Raw genomic sequence first — 25,935 nt, 5'->3', positions numbered from 1 at the left:
GAATCTGCACAAATTTTAGGGATCTCAATAAAGCATGCCCTAAAGATGATTTTCCATTGCCAAACATAGACATCATAGTGGACATGACGGCTGGATATGAGATGCTTTCATTAATGGATGGTTTCTCCGGCTATAACCAAATTCGCATTGCTCCTGAAGATCAGCATAAGACAGCATTCACCTGTGCTTGGGGTACCTACTGTTGGAACGTGATGCCCTTCAGTCTTAAAAATGTAGGCGCAACATATCAAAGAGCAATGACGACCATTTTTCATGATTTCATGCACACTTTGATGGAGGACTATGTTGATGATTTGTTATGCAAATCTATCACCCAAGATAGTCATCTAGCCATCCTGGGCCCAATCTTTGACCGAATGGAGACCTACAAACTCAGGCTCAATCCAAAGAAGTGTGTATTTGGTGTCACAGCTGGAAAGTTACTAGGATACATTGTTTCTCACCGAGGCATTGAGGTCGACCCTGCCAAAGTCAAAGTAATAATGGATATGCCTCCACCTTCAAATCTCCGGCAATTAAGAAGTCTGCAAGGAAAGCTCCAGTCAATCCGCCGCTTCATAGCTCAGTTGGCCAACAAATGTCATCCATTCCAGCATCTATTGCATAAAGGTGTTGCTTTCAAATGGATTGAGCAATGTCAAGCAGCTTTTCAAACCCTTAAAGAATATTTGTTGTCGCCACCTATTCTAATGCCTCCGATAGATGGAAAGCCATTTTAATTATATATTTCTACCACTGAAATGGCATTAGGAGTTCTCTTGGCCCAACATGATGAGAACGGAAAAGAGCGAGCTATTTACTATATCAGTCGGACACTGGTAGGCTATGAGCTAAATTATTCAACTATTGAAAGGGCATTCTTAGCAGTGGTATTTGCAACGCAGAAACTCTGACATTATATGCTGAGCCACCGAACATTGTTGGTTGCAAAAATTGATCCCTTAAAATATTTGCTTTGCCGAGCAGCTTTGACGGGTCACCTAGCAAAATGGGTCATGATTCTCAGTGAATTTGACATTGAGTATATGGAGCGAAAGGCCATCAAAGGACAAGTCATAGCAGATCAACTTGCAGAGGCTCCTATTTCTGATGATCATCCCATGTTGACCGATTTTCCAGATGAATCAGTCTTTGCTTTCACATCCTCTACTGAATGGAAGTTATACTTTGATGGGTCCCATACTAAGTTCGGGTCCAGAGCAGGCATCTTGTTTGTCACCCCTCAAGGTGATGCTATTCCAAAGTCTTACAGAATAACTTTCCACTGTACCAATAACATTGCAGAGTATGAACCACTGGTCACCGGACTCCGAGTAGCAGTCCACTGGAACATCAAGCATTTGCAAGTATATGGAGATTCTCAATTAGTCATCCGACAAGTGAATGATGACTACAAAACAAAAGATGAAAAGCTTATTCCCTATAAGCATATGGTAGATTTCTTCAAGACCAAATTCACGGCTATCCATTTCAATCAAGTTCCCAAAATGCAAAACAAGTCAGCAGATGCAATGGCTATGATTGCTTCCATGTTGAATATGCCAAACAATATGGACAAATGTGAATTTTTAGTTGAACAATTACTGGTTCCTTCTTTTGACATTCCGACAGTAGATGTGATGTGTGTTCTTGTTGGTCCTAACTTCCCATGGTACAATGATGTATATCAATATTTAAAATCCCAAACCTTACCACCCAATCTTTCCGCTAACCAACGCCGAGCCTTTATTCGACAGACAGCCAAATATGTCATCATCGCCGACACCCTTTACCACCGTTCCTTTGACCATACCCTCCTCAGGTGTTTGGATTCTAACGAAGCACAAACGGCTTTACACGAGGTTCACGATGGTATATGTGGGGGCCATTTCAATGGTCTAAGCTTAGCTAAAAAGTTGATTCGTGCTGGGTATTATTGGCCCACTCTGGAAAAAGATGTTCATGATTTTGTTAAGAAGTGCTACAAATGCCAGATTCATGGAAACTACATTCATGCACCAGCCCAAGAGCTTCATTCTGTCATATCTTCGTGGCCTTTTTCTCAATGGGGATTGGATCTTATTGGCAAGATTCACCCAACCTCTACAAATGGACACAAGTTCATCATTACAGCTACAGAGTACTTTACAAAATGGATCAAGGCTATCCCCATGACCTATATAATGGGTGTCCAAATTTCAAAATTCTTGCTGAATTATATCATATGCCGGTATGGGGTTCCCCTTGCCATAGTCACAGATAATGGTCGTCCCTTCAAGAATAAAGATGTCAAAGAACTTTGTGAAAAATTTCATATCCAACACCGTTTCTCCAGTCCATACTATCCACAGGGGAATGGTCAAGCCGAGGCATCCAATAAAACCATTATCAAGATCCTGAAAAAGGTTGTCAATGATGCTGGTCATGATTGGCATGTTCAGTTGAATCCAGCACTATGGGCCTATCACACTTCTATCCGCACACCTACTGGCGCAACACCTTATTCCTTGGTGTATGGTGCGGAAGCTATTTTACCTTTGGAGGTGGAGATTCCTTCCTTGCGTGTTTCCTTGCAACATCTGATTGATGATGAGACACACAGAATCTCTCGGCTGCACCAGCTTGAGATGTTAGATGAGAAACGTTAGACAACTCTGACACATTTGCAAGCATATCAAAACCGTCTCCGTCGCTCTTATAATAAGAAGGTCAAAGGGCGACACTTCGAAGTGGGAGACCTAGTTTTAAAGGCAAACCCTAAGAATGCACAGTCTACTGACATCATCAAAGGTAAATTTGAACCTAATTAGGTTGGTCCTTTCATAGTAACTGCAGCATATGGCTCGGGGGCATATCAGCTTGCTACCCCAGAAGGTGAACCTCTGTCCGATCCTATAAACAACATGCATCTTCGCAAGTACTGGGCATAATTTTCTATCAGTCCTTCTTCAAATATGATCTTGAAAAAAAAAAAAAAAAAAAATCAAAAAAAGAAAAAAATAAAAAATAAATAAAATCAAAATCAAAAAAAGAGAAAAATACAAAAAAAAGTAAAAAAGCAAGAAAAGTAAAGAAAAAAAAATGATTCGCCCTCTAAGTGAAAACCTGGCAAACAGGCGCTTGGGGCAAGTACCTTGGTGAAAACCTAGCAAACAGGCACCATGTGTAAAATGAGATCGTTTCTCTGTCATCTATCATGATCTCTCTCGGCCGGTTTCTCACGTCTATCTTTGTCTAAACCCAATGTTCTCTCCCAGGCCTGTTATTGGTCAACATCATTGTCTTGCATACCCTAGTTTCTTGTACATATGTTTTGGTCCCGATCTATGTATGTCTTTCAGATGCGCATTGGGTGTGTTTCCCTTGTCATGATCGATCACTAGAAATTTTGCATTCAAAAATGTCCTGAAAAAAGATCATAAAAATTCAAAAATGTCCTGAAAAAAGATCATAAAAATTCAAAAATGTCCTTAAAAAAATGAACACAAAAACATTTCAAAACATTAAAATCCAAAAACAAGCATTTTGTCATAAAATATCCCTCTGTGCATAGACAACTCACTGAGTATACATCCAATGACTCGCAATCCAACATTGTGCTTTAATGAAATCATGCATAAACAGATGAACTCTTTCAATCCAACTAGCCATTCAAATTGATCAAAATTGTCATATCAATCGAATATCAGCATCAAAATCATTTGTCCTTGTTACTACTATCATGGGTCTTATACAGGGTGTGGTATACTCGAAACCAGACTGTGTCCTATCTTAGATGGGGTACCACATGTCCTGAAACTAGACAGCATGATCGTCCTATCAGCACGTTCAACTTTTGACAACGAAGATCAAGGTGTTTGTTTGATTTGTTGGAATTTGTACATCTTATCTTTTTATTGATTTATCTTCGATCATGTTTCTATGTTGCTCGATGATGTCACTAAGTGATTTAGAGTGACCGGGATGGATCATGGTCCTTTTCTTTTTTATTGTGATTGTTGTTTGTCTGTGATGTGTCTGTCTTTTGCAAAAAGGGTTGCATTTCAGCTCTGGCCTTCAATGCCATGATGCTACGCATCCATTTTGCTACATAAAAATATAGGTTCTCACCTACAAAGTGCATTACTGAAAGCAAGTTTTTCTTCGTCTCTAACTGTCCTCTATTTCATTTTCTTCTTACTAACACTTCTTCTGTCCGGTCAGATAGTCAGTTTAGTCCAGTGCTCCGATTTCCAACCATACATACTGCATCCTGCATCCATTTGGTTAGTACATTTGCATTACATCTAGCATCATATCAAACATTTTATCCATTTCATACTATCAATGCATCAAAAGCGCATAAACAAAAATATATCCATACATATTCCACAAAGGTACATAAACTGTGCATAAGTCATCCATACATGGAAAATCACATAAATCATTTGTATCTCATCATATCAATGCATATCATATCATCTACCACAATAAATATTGGAGTACAAAATCGGACTGTCTGTCCTAAGTATGGCCCGCAGGCTGACTACAAAATGTCAAAATACATAATGTCCACTGTCTATCTAAGGAGCACGTGCCTCTATCACTGGGTGCTCCCTCTGTCCTCCTCATCCCTGCCATGTCTCATGGATGATGTTCCCCCTGGTCCTGGCTGTGGTGGTCTCATAGGTCCACTCACCCCCATGCTGCTCAATGACCTCTGAGAGCGTGCCCTGCTCTCTGTCCTCGATCGTGCCCGATATGAAGGTGCTATCTGCTCTGGTGGAACTGCACTCTCATATAGTGTCCTTCAATGGCGTATCTCCTCTCTGATCTCTACAAGCATCTATCCTAGCTCCCGTACACTGGCATCTTGAATCGACCCAATATACTCAGTGACTCTCTGTTCCTCTCGTTGTGCCTGAGCAATTGTTGTATCTAGAGCCACTGTGAGTCTGGCTATCTCTGCTCTGAACTGCTCCTGCTGTCTCTCTAAAGTCGTAATGTGATCCTGCTGACTCGCTATGGTAGCCCTGCACATCTCCATCTCTTCTGTCCTAGCTGTCTCCGGCTCTATGGGTATATCCTGCAAGGCCTCCTGCTCGCCTGAATCTAGCTCATCCTCATCTCTGTCCTCATCATCCCCACCATCCTCGTCTCTATCCTCACCATCCTCATCCTCATCACCATCCTCCTCCTCCTCGTCCTCATCATCTCCCTCCTCCTCTCCTGTGAGTGGGAAGTCCTCCTGTCGCCTCGATACTGGAATATCCGGATCTGTCAATGGCACTGGTCGTCATCGTGCAAACCATCTCTCATACTCCTCTGTCATCCCAGTGTCCACCACATCTGACCTCCAATCCCACTGTCTCGGCTGTAGCTGTGCAAAGTTGACATAGGCTATGTGTGGCTGAATCCTACTCCCCCACTGACTCATCTCTCTGTGAGATCGGGCAAAGTGCGCAGTCCTCCTAGGTACATCCTGCCTCTCTCCAAACTGTCATCTGACTCTCTCTGGCAGGTACAACTCAATCACTCTCTGGCGGTTCACTGGTCGCCCAATCAAGTATCCCTCCTGTCTACAATACGGTAGCTCCTCACTATCATCTGACCATCCTGGACAATCACGATATGGCCTCCATATGAACTCTCTCAGTCTGTCTAGCTCATGTCGCCAGTATAGTATGTATCCAAAAGGACCCTGTCTCAGTGCTCCCCCATAGCAGTACACATATGGTCGGTGTGGTACTACCTCTCTATCTGTAATCAGTCGACATATGGCTATGTGCTCAAATGCCCATACTTGTAGCAATGTGACTCCACAGCTCAAAGTCTGAACTCCTTGATATGCTATCTGATGCAGCTGAAAATATAGCATAGCCAGTACACATGGTCCCCATGCGTACACTGTCCTCTCTGTCGCCATCCGCTCTAGCACTCTTCCCCATCCAATAGGGAATCCATGTCCTCATTTGTCTCCTGCTATTAGACATGCTATCACCACGGCTATCACCATGTATCGTCGATCCTACTCCGATGCCATGGTCTCCCAGCCAATCTCTCTCTCGACGATATCCAGATCATCTGCATCGCACTCAAACAATCTGCATAATGCGTCTCTCCCTATCACTGGGTCATACTCTATCATCTCTCCTTGAATCAAAATGCGGAGGATACGCCATACATCCTCCAGTGTCACCGTCGCCTCTCTAGTCGCCAGATGGAATGAGGAAGTCTCTGAATGCCATCGCTCTGCCAATGCGGTAAGTAGTCCTGTGTTTGCCCTAATCTCGGGCATGAATGTGACATAGTATATCCCAAGTCCTGCTAAGGTATCTCTCTCTGTGCTCCTAAGTCTATGTCGTAGCATGAAGCAGTCAGGTCGGTTCTCCCGTGTGATCAACAGATACTGTCGACTCTGCATCACAAATTGGGGCATATTTTGTCAGTATTAGGGTTTGCTCCTACGGGTTGCATTTCCTCATTTTCATGTCTAATCAGGGTGTTTTTCATCTAATCTGACCTATCCTATCCTTGTCCCCCCTTTCCGGATCATTTGCATGTCATTTTGACCAAAATTAGGGTTTGCATTGCACAATTGCGCCTGTGTCTCTACACAAGTGCAGAAGACCCTACACAAGCGCAGGATTCGCCCTACACAAGCGCAGGAGTCCTTTTCTGCATCCCCTGTGGGCCTCGCAATGTCCCGCAAGCAATCAAAATTCATGAAATTGAAAACATGGGTATTTGAGATCCATACCGCTGCTCTTGCATCGTTCGATCATCTGAATGTGCATACACATTCACCGAGGTGATCCGCCATTGGAATGTTCGCCATCTATCTGCAAGTGTCCTTGTCCAGAGCAACAAGTCCTTCTCTTTGTCTAGTGCAAATGAGCAAATTGTCACTCTCTTGGTCTCATTTATAGATCTTTGTCAGTGCATAGATGGACGTGCACCCTCTCCATCTTATGTTGGTCGCGGTCTTTTTGCATCTTCAATTGCTTGTCCTTCATGCATTTGCTCTCCGATTGTCAGTCCGTTCGATCCTATCATTCTTATCGATCAATTGGCCTCTTTTCTGCATGTTTCTGGCCAATTCCTCGAGGGGGCATGCATTAGTCATTGTCATTGTCTGGGGCATTTTCATTATTGTTCTTTGAAACAACGCTTACAATCGCATTGTCTCAAAGAGGGGCAAAATGTAGACACCTAAAAATGGTCAACGCTTGCGGAGTCATACTTTAACATTTGCGCATTGCCTCGTTTTAGGTTTTTGCGTCGCATTAACATTTCTCCTATGATATGCACTTGGTTTTTATCATTTGTGAACATCGAGTCATTCTTCTACATTCTTCATTCATCTCGCTCTCAAATTTGGTCTTGTCAACAATACTATCCAATCATGATTTTGATCAATTTTATCCTGTCGCATCAATGTGCATACTTATTTGTCATTATTTTGGACATCGTCAATCCTAATTAGGGTTTTTTCCTCCTGTCAATCTTGCGATCGATTTGTCATCGATCGTTGTCCTCTTATCAATCTTGTCAATTTATTATCAATCCTTCAATCTTGTCGATTAACGATCGATTTGTCATCAGTCATTGTCATGTTCGATCTTGTCATTTTACGATTGATTTGTCATCAATCGTGGTCATTTTCAATCCTATCGTCTTGCAAACTATTTTGTCATCAATTCTTGTCCTCTTGTCCTCTTGTCAATCTTGTCATTTTGCGATCAATTTGTCATCGATCGTCGTCTTTCTCAATTATGTCAATTTGGATCAATTAGTCATTGTTCCTTGTCAATTGGCACATTTTCTCAATCAAATCATTTATCACATTGGTCATTTATCAATTTAAAATCATGATCGATATCAATTATCTTCAATCAAGACCTAATTGTCATTCTTGCATTGCTAATTCGTCTTCTAGGGTTTTGTGATTTCATCATTTAACCTTGTGTGTCATTTCTTCCTTTAGGATTAATAAATTATTTATTTATCCTAAGTCTTCTCATTGCAATTAAATGCTCATTTAATTGGCTAATTATTCCTCTTTGTGAATTAATTAATAAATGACAAATTATTAATTAATTTACCTAATTTCTAATTTTCCTCAATTTCAATTTTTCTAATTTCTTAATTTCTAATTTCTATTCCCACCTGTTTCATCTCCTAATTCCATGGGAATGACATTTCAATTTGTCATAATTTGTCATAATTGACAATCAATCAATTTTGACATAGAAATTTGTCATAATCATCAATCAATCAATTTTTGCATAGAAGGTGCATAATTTGTCATAATTTGTCATAATTGACATAATTGATTTACAATTTCCATTTGAATTGAATCATGCTAATTTGATCCATTTCTCCAATTTGTCTATAAATTGGATGAATTTCTTCAATCAAACCCCTAATCCTTAATCAGACTATCGAATTTATGCTTCTAGTACTCTTGATCAATAATCAATGTCAATCTTGCTTTCAATCATGTATGTGCACTTGTAGGTGAGATCCACAACCAAACCATTTGAAGAGGAAAGAAGAACAATGGAGCCGCATGAAGGAGCATTCAAATCTGCTATTGGTTTGCATATGTCTTTAATTGTGAATGTTTTTATTTCATGTCTCTATTGAGTGTTGTTTAGGATAGATCATTGCAATGAATGCATTTGTGATTGAGCTATTACGTTTATCTTGTCTTGTGATGATTTCCTATTTCCTAACGTACACATATCAAAACTTGTAACACAACTCAAGTCTCCAAATCACATAAACTTGTAACACAACTCAAGATTCCCACCCATATCAGCTTGTAACACACCTCAAGTTTCCAACCCATATTAACTCGTAACACAAATCAGGCTTCACACATTGAACTTGAAATAGGGTACGCAAATAAATCATATTTTGATCAAAACAACACATTGATATCTATACATAACTTGACATATCGCAAATTAAAACAAGTTATATCGACACTCATATTGGACAAATCCATAAAAATCATGACAGCACAACACGACAATTTCACAAATCACCTCATCTCGCAAAATTTTCCAGATGCATTAAAACAGATTCTCGATGCGCTAAAATCCGCCTACGCGCTTGGCTGTTTTTCCTACGCGCTAATCTATTCACCCTATGCACTAGACTGACTCTACGCGCTAATATTTTCATCCCATGCGCCACTTAACCTACCCTATGCACTAAACCCTACCCACGCGCTAATCTATACCTCCCGGGCGCTACCTATTTGACCCTATGCGTTAGGTTAACCCTACGCGCTAAACCCCCTTACCCATGTGAACCTCTGTGGCTCCTATGCGCTAGGTCTACCCTACGCGCTAACCTGCTGACCTGATGCGCTACCCGACTATCACCATGCGTTATTTTAAGTCTATGCGCTAACCTATATTTCCTATGCACTACCCTATTTTATTTCGGACACAACCCTAAAAATCGACTTGATGCGCTACCTAAAACTTCGTATGCGCTAATCTATGACTTTGACGCGCTAAAACGCTAAAACCGACTTTTAAAAATCAAAAAATGACTAAAAATGACCAAATCAGAAATCAAAAGAGGGTAAAAAATGTTGACTTACTGGTGGTCCATACGCTGCAGGTCTCCGGTACCTCCGAACGTGCTCGAAACGGTGTCTGGAATACGGAATAGGCATTTTCTCTTCAGACCAAATTCTCTTTCTTACAAGTCAACAAGGCACAAATAAATCAAATCAAAGCTCTTTTTCTCTTTTATTGGAGGAAAAGGAAATTAGGGTTAGCCAAACGGACATGTAATATGGTTGCAGTCTCCCTTATACCCTACCCAATGTACATTATCAGGAGATGAATCAATTTACACACATTTCACATAGACAAAATCATACACACCACACACAACTTATCAAATTAAATCAAAATTTTCAAAATATTGATTCATCTCCCAAGGGGGCATCACCATCAAATATCGAATCTGGGGCATCATGCATCAAATTAAATCCAGGGCACGACTTGCAAATCAAAAGAGCGACACAAAATGGCATTTGATCATAAATTACGATAATGCATCATTTTCTTTGAAATAACATGTGCACACACGTCACTTCAAAGAGGGGCAAAATGTAGACGTATAAAAATGACCATATTCCTAAATGAATATTTTATGTTCATTTCTCAATTTAATTAAATCCAATTTAATTAAATTATCCACATTCCTCTATTTAATTAAGTAAATTATTCAATTTATTTCAATTAAATTCACTATACCCATTTAATAAATAAATCATTTTATTCAATTAAATTCCCCCTATCCACTTTTAATTAAATTCAAATTTAATTAAATAGTTATCCTAAATTAAATAAATCTAATTTATTTAATTGCAACCAAATTGAATGAAATTCATTAAATTCAATTAAATCCTATTATCCCTCCATCCACTTGCAAAATCCTACATCTCCCACTTGCCTTCCTAAACCCCTTCCTAATTTCTTCTAGACTCTTCTAATCATTTATAATTAGCCTAACCCATCTTCTAAACTTTGTCACATCCCTAAGCAAAGGGAAGTCACTTCTCAAATCCTCAAAGTCTTTGATAACCATTAAAGGCTTCAAGTCTTCAACCACTTAATTCCCCAAAGTCTTCATAACCATTAATGGTTAACTCAAACCCTCTTACATAGTTAAAGAATTTCTTTTAACTCAACCTTCATCCAACCCAAGGGTCTCATCAAGCCTTTAATGCTTTGACCATGATTATCTCTTAATCATTTGCACAAGGGTTTATCCTGGGATTAACTCTTAATCCAATGGATAATCTTAACTGAGGCTTGACCCTTACCCTCTAGATAACCATAAGGTCTTCTCAGGCATTTAATGCCTCCAACCCCTTCTCTCAACCCAACCCTATGTTGACACTTGTCACCATTTCATTAGTGCAAATTGCAAACATGGATCCCCAACTTTCAAACTCAACCCTTGATCAACTCTTTCAATCCTGACCATCCATTGCCCTATTTTTGCTATAAATAGAGCTTTCATTCCTCCATTTAGAAATCAATCCAAGTTTGCAGTATCATACTTATGCTCAAATACATTCAAGCTTTCATATATCATTTTTATGCTCACCATTTTAGCCTCTCTTTAACTAGGAATTAGTCTAAATATGCATATTTAGAATACTTTCTTTATCATTTAGCTCAATCATAGACTAATATATCATGTTAAGATAGTATTTATACTAACCTTGTCATCTTATAATCTAGTTTATTGCATTTCTAGAATCATGCATAGCTTAGGATGCATTTCATTCTAAAATCTATCAAAGCATCCCTCGTTCTTACATTTGCCATCCCTAAACCATTTTGCTCAGTGATCTGAGAGCAAAAACATTGATTTGAGGGACATTGTAAGATAGAGAACCATGGGACCAACCTTGGGAAGCTGAGTGATACTTCATTACTCCATAGCTTGCAACAAGAAGTCCTGTGTGTGTGTGTGGACAAGTCTTTTAGAATATTTTCACATATTAAGTTCTATCGACCCTTTTTTTCCGCATACAACTACAATAGTCAAATCCCCTAACCAAGTAAGCTCTAACAAGCTTCGATGTACAAATCCTATAACAAGGTGATCCATTAGTCTGGATTCTGAAATCCTCTACCGAGGTTACTCTTAATAGGGTACTACCTTTAACAGGGTATAGCTCCTAATAGAGCTTTGGAATCTTTAATAGGATTCTCTCCTAGCAGAGCACTTTTGTAGACCTTAACCAGACAGTTATCTATTATTGCAGATAGTTAACTTGTGAGTCCCATCTCACCGTGGTTTTTCCCATTTGGCTTTTCCATGTATAAACACTTGTGTTATGGTGGATGTTTTACTTATTGTGGATTCTTTAATATCAATTTGGATTGCATGCATAGTGTTTAGTAAAATTGTTAAGTATCTCTATCGGTTAGTGTTTAAAGTAGTATTGTTTTTGTTGTCACTTATTCACCCCCCCCACCCCCCCGCCCTCTCAGTGCTTTATAAGTCTATCAATATTATTATTTGCATTACCTTAATTGAATCCAAGATTCAACAAATACTTATCCAAGCTAGCATACTGGGCTCTTGGGGCTTGCTTCAATCCATACGATGCTTTCTTCAATCTGCAAACTGTGTCTTCCTGATCTGCCAACTAAAATCCATTTGGTTTCTCAATATAAACTTCCTCTTCCAACTCACCATTAAGAAATGTTGACTTGACATCCATCTAATAAACTTTGAAATCTTTGTAAGCAACATAAGCAAGAAATAATCTAACAACTTCAATTCTTGCCAACAGAGCAAAAGTCTCCTCAAAGTCAATTCCTTCCATTTGAAAATATACTTTACAAACAAGTCTTTCTTTGTTCCTAACAACTTCACCTTGTTCATCCAATTTTTTTCAGAAGAACAATTTAGTTCCAATTACATTTTTATCCTTAGGTCTGAAACAAGAATCCATGTATTATTATTTTCAATCTGGTTCAATTCTTCTTCCATTGATTTAAACAATTTTCATCTTTGCATACTTCATTAACATCTTTAGGTTCAATCTTAGAAATCAAGAAATATTCTTCAGCAATTCTTCTAGTCATCACACCTTTATTCTTATCTCCTATGATCTAATTTTCTAAATGATTCAACCTCACATACCTAGGAGTCTTAGGATTTTCTTGATTTTCAAACTCTTGAATTCTTTCTTCTGCACTAACACTAGTCTCTCCTTGATTTTTTGGCTTTTCCAAAATAATCTAAATTAGATTATGGGTTTGCACTTTCTTTCCTTTACTAGAGCTATCAATCTAATCATCTAAATCATATCCAAAGCATCTTGGCTGATACTCATTTCCTTCATCAACTTTCATATTAGCACTTTCAACTATCTTTCTCAACATCCTATTATAACACTAGTAGGCCTTGCTCTTAGTAGAATAACCAAAAAAAATTCCTTCATCACATCTAGCATCAAACTTCCCTAGATATTCATCACTTTTGATATAGCATTTACTTCCAAATTTTTCAAAATATCTAACTGTAGGAACATGACCAAACCATAACTCATAAGGAGTCTTACCAGTATCACCTTTGATATGCACTTGGTTAAGAGTGTATACAACAATACTCACAACTCTCTCCAATAGATATGCAAAATGTTTCCTTCCAACATCATGGTTCTAGCAGCTTCCTGAATTGTTCTATTCTTCCTTTCCACAACACCATTTTGCTAAGGAGTTCTAGGTGCAGATAATTATCTCTTTACTCCATGCTCTTCACAAAATGCATTGAACTCACTGGAAGTGAATTTAACACCTTTTTCAAATCTCATACACTTTAGTTTCAATCCTGTCTTAGTCTCAACCATGGCTTTGAAAATCTTTAACTTCTCCAAGGATTCAGATTTCTCCCTTAAGAAAGTAACCCACATCATCTTTAAATAGTCATCAATCAACAACATGAAATACATGTCTCCCTGCAAGCTTCTCACTCTAGAAGGACCACACAAATTAGTAAGCACAAGATCCAATAATCCATTAGAATGATATTGTTTCCTTTTAAAAGTAACTCTTCTCTACTTCCCTAACGAACATTCCTTGCATACCAAATTAGTAGGCTTTACCAACTTAAGACGATCTCTCACTACTTGAGTAGAACTTATCTTAACCATGCAATCAAAATTCACATGACACATCCTCCTATGCCATAACCAACTTTCATCAATCTGAGCAATCAAACAACTTTTACCACCAACATTCAAGTGAAAGATATTACCTTTAGTCTTTGTCCTTGATGCAATCTCAATTCTAGAACCACTTAAGATTATACACCTGCCATTCTTGAGTTATAAATCATATCTCTTGTCAACCATCTGTCCAACACTCAAAAGATTATTCTTTAGACCTTCTACATAAAAAAAATCATCAGTATTGTGATTAACATCAAGAGAAATGGTACCTCTGCCATGGATTATACTAGCTTTGTCATCACCAAATCTTACTACACCACCATCATACTTTCCCATACTCACAAACTTACTCTTATCACCTATCATATGATGAGAGCAGCCACTACCAATATACATTCACCTTTCTCTTCAAATTTAGCCACCAAAGCTTTCTCCTTATTAATGCAGCTAGCAAAATCAGTAGGCATTGGATCATCCTCCTTGATAGGAATAAATACCCATTCATTATCACCTAAATTTCCTTTCTCTGATTCATCATCTATCACACCTTCATCAGTAGCATAATAATATTTCTTCTTATATTTAGGCATGCATTGCTTCCTCGAAACTCTTTCTGGACACCTTGAAGAAAAATGTCCTATTTTATTACATGAAAAGCATTTAAGAGGTAAATTTCTTTCATACTTATTGGCTCCTTTTGGCAATCTCCTGGCAATAAGGGCTTCAAGATCCTCAAGCTCTTTTTCTTCTTCTTCAAGTTCCTTCATCTCCTTCTCATATCTAGATACCCTTCTTGAATAAATTTCTCCCGGATCATATCTCTTCTTTCTAGAAATAGTAACTTTGAATGCAGATTCTGACTTAGGAAGAGAGTCACCAAACTCAATTCAGAGGCATCAAGCTTGCCAATTAGCATGTCTCTAGTCACATTAGTCACAGTCTGGATCTCCTCAATAGAAACAACTTTGTTCTTGTAAGCAAAGAGGCAAGGATCTGAACACTTTAGCAACAATCTCTGATTCTTCCAATACTCCACCGACACATCTGATATTGCACAAAAGCTCATTCACTTTCTACATAAAATAAGTAATGTTCTCATCTTCACCCATCTTCAATAATTCATACTTTCCCTTCAAGCTCTGCAACTTGGCAATCTTCACGTCACTGTAACCTTCATACAAAGTTTCCAACTTTTTCTAGCTCTCATGAGAAATTTTCAAATCCATTACATTTGTCATTTCAGAATCAGTCAAGACACTCAACAATGCTTCCTTAGCTCTAATATTGAATTCAACTTTCATTATCTCATCTGAAGTTGTAAGACCATTCTAAGGAATGTTATACATATTTTTAGTAATTTTCCAGTAATCTTCGCCAATGCATCTCAAGTGACACCCCATCTAGCTTTTCCAAAGAGTGTAGTTTGTTCCATCAAATCCTAGACTATCCTTCTGATAAGTTTCTATCTCGAATCACCTCAAGAGATCAAGCTTCTTCAAAGTAATCGACTCTGATACCAATTGTTGGTAAATTAGTTTTCTCAAAAACTTTACTTAACTTAAACACAATTTTAGATCTGATAATTAACAATGAAAGCATAAATCAACACCACATCAATAACACACACATAACACCAATATTTTTGATGTGGAAAACCCAGTCAAGGGAAAAACCATGGTGGGAACCTACCCACAATATGATGATACCCTATTAGAAGTATATGAAATATTACAATGGGGAATGCACATGCATTCAAGCACATGAAGACTCATTATCTTACAAACATGTTCGGATTACATCTGAAATATTATGAACTGAGAGAATGACATCTCTGCATGCCTTGTTACAGTTCCAGTTAATCACATAACACATATTCTTCTCTTTTGTACTTCTTCACACTTCTTCACACTACTTCACTACTTGCAAAAGATTAAATAATTATTAGCAAACACAATTACCTCTCTCACATGAGTATTACATTATTTTATACATATCATCAACCTGTCTTCCAAGGTCGACTCAACACACATCAAAAATTACAAAGATATAACCACACGTGCTACAATATTATATGCAGACCAAAACAATGTTAGCTAAGACATAATATGGACCTAAATAAACACCTTGAACATGAAACACTTCCAAGAACTATGCCTCCAACATCTGCAACATGCCACAATCATCATGTCAGCCAAGAACATGAAGAACACCACCAGATCAAGAAAAATCATCAAGAATGATCACAACGATCAATGTGGACCACCAACATGAATATTACATAATTTAGAAACATCCACAAGAATCATGAATTACCACGAAAAACAACCGCACCAACACCACTTACTAGAATCTTCATCATCATTATACCAAACTTCAAGAACACTAACTGCAATGACTGTCAAATTGAAAGATTCACTTGCTGACCTACAAATCATGAACTATTTGAATTGAGGACACACTAGAATGTCCCAAATACTCTACCAAATCTGTAAACCAAGATATTGCAATGCAGAGCAAAATCCAAAATACAGATCAACATCAAACAACTGAAAAACCAACTGCAATATCAGATCTCATAACTTGATCAAATCTCCATGTGAACCACTAAAACTTGAGTTGAATCAACTAGAGATACATATCTCAAAATCCTTTAATCTACAACAACTCATCTACAACACATTGGCCAAACCAACTCACTTAATATGACTGCAACACTGGAGCACACAAAGAAATATTTTAACATCAATGACAACACATCACTCGATCAATCCAAACAAATATTTGCACATGATCCCAACAATCTCCCCAATACCAATAAATTTTTTATCTTGTTGCAGGAATTTTCAAATGACATGTTCATCAGAGAGAATAGAGGTGGAGAAGTTTAATGGAAGTAATTTTGAGATGTGGAAGTTGAAGATGAAAGATCTACTAATAGATTGACATCTGTGGGATGCTATTGATGTGAATGTGTGAAGACCTATAGATCCTACTATGGCTACTCAATATGATGCTATGGACTAAAAATCTAAGGGTCTAATCAAATTGTGCCTAGCAGACTCTATTTCGATCAATATCCATGAAGAGAACTCTACAAAGAAGTTATGGACTAAGCTTGGTGAGATGTGTCAAGCTAAATATTTATTAAATCACATTTTCTTGTGGAAAAAAATGTATTCCTTGAAGATGGAAGAGGGTGGATGAATTGTAGACCACCTAGAACCATTTAATATGTTGGTGTCTCAATTGGTATCTGCTGGTGTTAAGATGGACGAAGAGGAGAAATGTCAGATCTTGCTTTGTTCTTTGCTTGATTCATAGGATTCTCTTATTATGGCTATTGGTAGTACTTCTGTTATTTTAAAATCTAAAGATGTGGTGGGTGCCCTACTTGGTGAAGAGATGTGGGGGAAGGTATCTATCAGTTTGAAGGAAGCCCTAACTATTCATGAAAGACCTAAGGAAAAAGTTAAAAAGAATGAGGAGCACAATAATTCCAAAACCAAAGGGAGATTGAAATCTCCTAGAAAGTCCAAAGTTATTTGCTAAAATTGCAATAAACTAGGACACATCTATAAAGACTGCAAAGAAGAAAAGAAGAAGAAAAAGAAGAAGTTTGATTCTAATTCTGAGTCCGAGAAGGAATATGGTGATGTATTCATTGTAGCTTTGGCTACTCATGCAGGTAATCATGCATGGTTAATTGACTCAGGTGCATCTTTTCATATGAATTCCAAGAAAGATTGGTTTTTTGAATATGAAGAATTTAATGGAGGTAGGGTGTACTTGGGTGATGATTCACATTTATACATTGTTGGTCGAAGTAAAGTTAGAATCAAGTTTTTTTATGGTAGAATAAAAAGGATTAGTGGTGTGTTGCATATCACTGGTTTAAAATGAAATTTATTATCTGTGAGAAACAGATAGATGCAAGTGTGTGGGTAGTCTTTTCGGGTGCAGGATGTAAGATGATTGAGGGTCTTATGGTGATTGCTAGAGGTGTCAAGTTTGACACTTTGTATAATCTAGAGGCCTACATTATTCAGTGTAATAACACTTTTGTAAAAAGTAAATATATGGATACTCCGTCAAAATATTTGAGGGTTTCACCTTCAATAGATGCACATGGATTTTGGGTGCCTAAGGGTGCTCTTTCTTCTGAAGAAAAGTTACCTATAGAGAAGGCTATGTTATGGCACCAGAGGCTTGTCCACATTGGAGAAAAGGGTCTAAGGACCTTGAAAAGTAAAACCTTGTTGAGGGTTTTAATGAATGTAATCTTCACTTTGATTTATGTGAGCATTGCATTTATGGAAAACAAAACCATGTTCAGTTTTACTCTAGTCCTCATAAATTTTGTGGTGTTTTGGATCTTATTCATTTTGATGTTCCTTCAATTGGAAAATCCACATATTTTTTTTCATTTATTGATGAATTTAGTAGAAGGATGTGGGTATAGTTTCTAAAGAGTAAATTTGAAGTTTTTAGTCATTTTAAAGAATTTAAAGTAATGGTTGAGTTGCTGACTAGAAAGAAAATTAAATGTGTGAGGACTAATAATGGTGGTGAATTTTTCTCTAATGATTTTGACAGATTCTTTAAAGACTATTCCATTAACAGATAGAAAACAACTTTGTATTCTCCATAGCACAATGGTGTTGTAGAAAGAATGAATAGGACACTGATGGAGAAGGCTAGGAGTATGTTGAGTGGTGCTAGTCTAGAACAAAAATTTTGGCCTAAAGTTATTGCCACTACTTGCTACCTGATTAATAGGTCTCCTACATCAACTCTTGTTGATAAAATGCCTATGGAAGCATGGTCAAGTCACAAGCCTTCATTGAGTTATTTTAGAGTTTTTGGCTGTGAGGCATATGCACACGTGTCAAAGGAGAAGTGAACAAAGTTGGAGAATAAGGCTATGAAATGTATCTTTGTTGGTTATAGTTACGGTGTGAAAGGATACAAGCTTTGGGACCCTATTGCACAAAAGGTAATTCATAGTAGAAGTGTTATTTTTAGATAAATTAAGTCTCCTTATGTTACATTGCGGACAAAACAAACTAAACAGGAAGATGTGATTCACTTCCCTTCTATGCCTAAAAGAGTTGAATTGAGACCACTTGATAGGCAAAAAGTTGAGGAGAGCTCATTTAGCTCTGAATCTTCAAAAGAGGAGGAAGAACCTCCAACTCATCTTGTTTGAAGGTCTACAAGACATAGACAACCACCTGAAAGGTATTCACCTGATGATTGGAGATGTATTTTTTCTTTGAATACTAATATGGATGAACCTAAAACTCTAGAAGAGGCATTAGGTATGAATGATGCAGAATCCTGGAAGATTGCTATGGAAGAAGAAATGGCAGCTTTGAAAAAGTGATACATGGGATCTTGTACCATTTACTGAAGGACGAAAGCCTATTAGTTGCAAATGGGTGTTCAAGAAAAATATTAGTTTGGATGGAAGCATTGAGAAGTATAAAGAAAGGTTGGTTGCAAAAGGCTACTCTCAAGTTAAGGGGGTTGATTATGGTGAGATATTTTCTCTTGTTGAAAAAATAACATCCATTATATTTTTGCTTTCTATTGTTGCTGCTTATAATTTAGAGGTTGAGCAAATGGATGTGAAAACTGTTTTCCTTCATGGTGATTTGGAGGAGGATATTTATATGGCATAGCCAGAGTACTATGTGGTGAAAGGTAAAAGTAATTTGATCTATAAATTCAAGAAATCTTTGTACGACCTCAAACAGAATCCTAGGAAGTGGTACTAGAAATTATATACATATGTGTTGAGTTTGGGATTTGAGCGTTCTAAATCGGATCATTGTGTTTATTATAAATCTGATGGTGATCATTTTCTGTACATTGCATTATATGTTGATGATATGTTATCATTGGTAAAGGGAAATGTATGATTTAAAAACTAAAGTCTCAGCTTGTTGCTAAATTTGAAATGAAAGATCTTGTTGCAGTGAAACACATTCTTGGGATGGAAATTAAAGGAGATAGAGTGAGCAAAAAGCTATGGCTAGGCTAGAATAAGTATTTCAATTCATTATTACAGATGTTCAACATGCAGGATTGTAGACCATTATGTGTTCCATTCATAGTTGGAACAAAATTATCTGTTTCAAATTGTCCTAGATCTCCATCAGAGATCGAAGACATGAGCAGAGTGCCTTATCAGAGTGGAGTTGGAATTTTGATGTATGCTATGGTTAGTACTAGACCATTCATTGCCCAAGCAGTGGGAGTTCTTTCTAGATATATGTCTAATCCTGGTAAACTTCATTGGGATGTAGTCAAATGAGTCTTCAGATATTTGAAGGGTGCCTTAGAATATTCTTTGTGTTATCATGGTAATTTGGTTGGAGATACGATTTCCCTTGATATTCATGGTTATGTGGATTGATACTGGGAAAGCAATATTGATAGCAAAAGATTCACCAGTGCTTATGTGTTTACTTTATTTGGTGGTGCAATTAGTTGGATGAGTAAGCGATAGGTTGTGGTTGCTTTGTCCATTAAAAAAGTGGAGTATATGGAAGCTACTCATGCTTGTAAAGAAGCCATTTATCTTATAAGACTATGTTAAGATATTGGAATAAAACAAGATACAGTTACAGTTTATTGTGATTACTCTAGTGTGATCTACCTAGCTAAGAACCCGACATTTCATGCCCGGACCAAGCACATTGATATTTAGTATCATTTTGTCAGAGATATGGTCGAAGATGGCAAGGTGAAGACTTTGATGAATGTTGTAGATTCTCTAACTAAGTTTGTGAGCATAGAGAAGTTTAGATGGTGTTCAGGATCTATGGGCCTCATGGCCCCTAGTAATTAAATTATTATGTTGATACTCCCTTTTCTCTTGCAAGGTGTTCAAAAAAGTGGAGAATGTTGAGAAAATGGTGTCTCAACTTTGCATTTACATGAGGTTACTATTTATAGTAATTTTTCATTTGAGCACAAAATGGTGTAAAATTCTCCCAGATGCTTCTAGTTGGCTAGATGAGCATGCTAGTAAATTTTCGTTGCAAGATCATAGCTAGTTTTGGAGATATTAAAGTTTCCATTTTTGGAGGGTGCGATGAAAGGTTTAAAATTAATCTTGGGGAATTTATAGGCTCTGAAATGCCCTAAAAAGTGGGTGTAAATGATGTAGTGATTTACGAGGTGATGAAGCACTTCGTGAGCTTTCTAATGCTTCAAACTATTCATCAATGGGACACATGATTCACAAGTTATATCCTCCAGAAGTTTGGACTACTGAAATAGGAAATATAAATTGCATTGGACACATAAATGAGTTGTAAAAGGGAGTAACATGTGTTGATGTGTGTTTTGACATGTCATAGGGAATCTAGAATGGAGATAAGGTTGGCTCTACTTTATTTGGTGGTTTTAGCCCATGGTTTTATAATACCATTTGATGATTTCTTGTATTGTATCTCCTATATATGTGGTCCATGAGATAGAGGTTGTGTAAGAGTCTTATGGCTATTGAGTTACCTTTGAATCTTTGATTAGTGGTACTCCTATGAAGATCTTTCTCTTCAAGTATATTGTAATCTATTATTGATTATTGAATAATATATTGAGCCGCTTTTGGAGTGTAGGGTTTTTATCCTGAAAGGGTTTTCCCCACTTAAATCACTATGTTGATGTGTTGTGGTATGCATGATATTTTGTTTATTTTTGTTAAGTTTCTATAACTGTTGTAATGATCTGTAAAAATTTTTGCATTACCCTCCTCTCAAGGTTAGTGTAAGAAGTTGTTTTACTACTTAACTCACCCCCCCTCCCCCTCTTAGTCCTAAAGTGTTTTCAACAATTGGTATCAGAGCCAAGTTCCTCTAGAAGAAGCTTAACCACTTGAGTCAAATATGGGATGGCACAAGATGGATCCTACAAGATTCCTAAGTTTGATGGAATGAACTACACCTAGTAGATCATGATGGAATCATATTTGAGCTCTATGGTAGATGGTTAAACTCTTCCCTCTACACTTCTTGCTACTATGGATGAAATAAAAAAGAATGATAACAATGGAAAGGTGAGGAATGAAATCATAAGTAGATTGTTTGTTACATAACTCTTGAAGGTGATGAATTACATATTTGCCAAAGATGTTTGGGAGAAGCTTACCATCATATATGAAGGAGACAATAGGATAAAGCAAGTAAAGTTGTAGAATCTAAGAAGAAAATTTGAGAGTCTGAGGATGTCTAAAGATGATAATATTGGTAGCTACATGCACCAAGTAACTGAAGTAATCAGTGGGATCAAAGGAGTTGGTAGAAAACTAGAAGAAGATAAGGTAGTAAAGAAGGTACTCAGAGCCCTACCTAAATCATTTATTCCTAAGGTGTCTTTTATTGAAGAAAGTAAGGATTTGGACTCATACAATGGATCATTTCTATGGAGAAATTGTTGTCTTTGAGAAGAGAGATGTTGAGATGGATAACTCCAAGAAGAAAATTGCATTCAAAGCCAATAAAAATGTAGAAGACAATGTCGATTTGAATGATGAATAAGGAAAGTTTGTAATAAGACTAAGGAAAGGCACTAACAAGTATACAGGTAAGTTACCTTTCAAATGCTTGTTGTGGAAGAATTGGTCACTATGCATATAGGTGTACATTCAAAGAAGATAACATTAGGAAAGGATATGATGAAATCAAGTGGGATAGATCTAAATGAAGTTTATATTCTAAAGAAAGTAGTTACTCATCTAAAGAAAAAGAAGACTATGATGAATCAAATGATGAAACAATATTTATGGATATAAGGAATGATAAAGTTGGTACATATGAAAAATCTGGTAGCCTGTCTAATAGTAACAACAATGAGATATCCTTTACTATGTGGACTTCTCTTCATGCAAAAGAACCTAATTCTTAGGTTATTGATAGTGTTTTCTCTAATCACATGACTAGTGATAGAAGAAATTTAATCAACTTTGAAAAATGGAATGGTGAATCTGTTATTCACCAAAAGTGATAACCCAAGAACACCTGCAATTGATCTATGAAGTAGCCAATTCAATCTATGAAGAACCTCAGGGCTTGGACAACATGACAAGGATATGAATCCTTCTAGTCTTTAGGATCTACAAAACCTAGGCGGGTATACCTTTGATGCTTAGAATTAAACCTATTACACACCTATGACAACATCAACATAAACAGATAGATCTCACCAGGGCTCCAATACAAGTAGTTTATTGCAGATGGGCTAAATCTACACATAAAACTCAACTATGCTTGAGCACGAGATAGATGAAACATTTCAAAACATAACATAAACTAAGGATATTCTGATTTTTTATTTTGGTTTGAGAACCCCCTTAATTGTAAGATCAGTGCCTTATCCAAGGGCAACAGAGTCATATATCAAACTATAAATGGAAGCTTCGATTGCAAATCCATCTTCATTATTAAATATTCATGCATTAATACCTTGCATAAATGCATTACTAAGATCATTCACAAAATCATCAAATCTTGAAACTATATTCCATTATTCATGATTTATTATAGAATTTAAATCCTTCCTTGAAGAATCCTTGCAAATAATCACAACTCTCTCCTTGAGATAACAAATTTCATCCTCCTTAAGGATCTAATTCAATAAAATGGAAATAAAAATCTAGAGACAATCTTGTGTGAATTTATGTATGCCTTACATACACAAGAACCTGCAACAAATAACACCTATAGCATGAATCAAACTCTATTCTATGGAAAAGGACATTGCCTTATACAATTTTGAAAAGAACTCAGATTTGGAAGCCATGAAAATATGGAGCCATTCTCCAAATTTATGGAACCCTTACAAAATGAGAAGAATTGAGAATAAGAAGGAGAGGGAAGAAAACCAAATCTGCAACTAAAATTGCCAAGTGTCTCCTCTCTAACAGAAATTCATTCTTGTCAAAACTACTCCCAAAATATCTGATCTTTGTCAACATTGACTACATAATTGGATTCCTCACTCTGAGAGCTTTCCGGAAACATATAATACTTCATATTTTGGCCAAAAATACAGCCCTGGGCGAATTAATCCTTCAAATGTGCACAATCATTTAAATTTTTGAATTTTCTCCATAGTCAGAACTATATATTTAACTGATTTTAATTTTGATTTTTACCTCCCTTCTGGCCCTGATGCTTTGCCACGTGGTGACCTCTAATTGGCCGATGGGGTTGACTGGATGCCACCTGGGATGACACCTCATCACTGCCATGTCATCCGCTTTGTCACTGCCACTTGGCTGCCACGTGTACACCACTTCAGCGCCACATCATCGCCACCTAGGTGCCACCTCTGCACCACATCATTGCCACCGGGATGGGACCTACCTGCTGGACATCTGACTGTACCTTCCACATCATCGCCACCTGGACTTCGCCATTTTGCATTTTGCCTTTCGTGGCCTCTAACGGGTGAGCATCTTCAAGCTTCGAAATCGCACAGACCGTCGAATCAACCCGAACTTGCTCGTTCTTTACCACTATTGCATTTTTGCCAAGCCATTTCGCCATTTCATAGGGCTTAACTCGCGTGCATCTCGCCTTCGCGAAGTCATGTCGACTGTCCATCCATCTCGGACATGCTTGCTGGTTAATTCGGCCTTTCTCTGCAAAATTTTGCCCATCTACCTCGGGAAGTGTCCCTGCGTGGGGTCCACCTAGTCACCGCTCAGTCGCCACCTCTGATCGCCTTGGGATCCATGCCCACGTGCGTGGGGTCCACCTTGGGCACTGAATATCACCGTCCGTCAAAAACCCAAAGGCTTTGACATTATGTATTAGTGGAGATTTGACTATAAACATTAAAACCTCCCAATGCACAGCCAATGTGGGACTAAAGCTTATGCCTGGGACTGCGATTTTGAAGGTCTTCCTCAAACTTTATGGCTCTTTCACTGAATTTCTTGGATTTTAATGGTAGCCTTTCAGTCATTTACATCACTTGGAATTGATTCTACCTACCATTGCATCTGCTGCTTAAATGCATTTGTCTAGAGATCTAAATCCTTCTCCATACTATGCACAGCAGGGAGGAGATGTTTGCATTTTGCTTGGAATCTTCTTCAATACCCAAGCTCCTTTACCAGTCACGTGGGCTACTACTTGCATTTGCTAATTTCTGTTTATGGCAGCCTTCAAACACCACGTAGAAGCCTGGAGTCTTCTGCATTTTTTACATACCATACACAGAGGGGATTTGGCATCAAAACTGCCATATTGCACTTGTTGAAGCTTATTTTAATAAATGCCTTTTCAAATGCAAGGGTGTTGTTGGCCCCTTGCATTGGTTTATAAATTTAAAACTTCCCCCTACCATTCACCACGTTCCATCAGGGAGGAGCTTGGGAAGATGGCTTTACACCAGCCACTTTGCATTTTCATTTTTGTTTTTAATAATAAAAAAAACTTCTGCTGCCATAGCCACGTTGGATTTGTTGTGAGTTTAAATGCCTTCTTCAGTGCTTCACAGTTCATGCACCATGCACAGGGAGACGAGGATTTTAGCTGGGTCTTATGGCTGCCAATGCATTTGTTTTAAAAGCATTGCTGAATCTTTTACATGCTTTGTATGCCACACTCTAGGATTTGGCTTGAGCCTGCCAATCTTCATTTTCTTGGAGTTTTAAATTTGCCTCTGAAAACAAATCAAAGCATTTTTTCTTGCGATGAGTTTCTTTGCCTTTTCAACAACCAATTGTAACTCATGGGAGGGAGATGCTGGCAAAAGTCGTGGAATTGGATTTATGCCTAGCAAAAATGCATTCTGCTGAAGTTTAAATGTCTTTTCAAACTACCACACCACAGGAGGACACTGGACCACAATGTCAAAGCTTATTTCCCTCTTGGCTTTGGAAAATACATTCTTTTCTTTTTTGACTATTTCGCCATAACAATAATGCACATGCATGAGCCAGGTCGGGGCCCAAAGTGGGTCCGACTAAAAAAAAATTCTTTTTCATGCAACTGACCTCTGAAAAGCTTCAGGAACCTTAAACACACGTCTGGAAATGATCGGCATCATTTTCGGATCATCAGACTGAATTTTGCAACCTTTAGGCAATCACACCACATTTTCGCATTTAATCACAAAGACGTAATTTTTAAAGTGGTCAAAACACCTTTCTAGACCTCGCCATCTGACAAGCGTGTACTATGATATACAAGGATGAACTCTACCAAATGGTT

Source organism: Cryptomeria japonica, chromosome 7 (genome assembly GCF_030272615.1).
Source record: "Cryptomeria japonica chromosome 7, Sugi_1.0, whole genome shotgun sequence".
NCBI classification, from domain to species: domain Eukaryota; kingdom Viridiplantae; phylum Streptophyta; class Pinopsida; order Cupressales; family Cupressaceae; genus Cryptomeria; species Cryptomeria japonica.
This window is presented reverse-complemented; position numbering follows the sequence as displayed.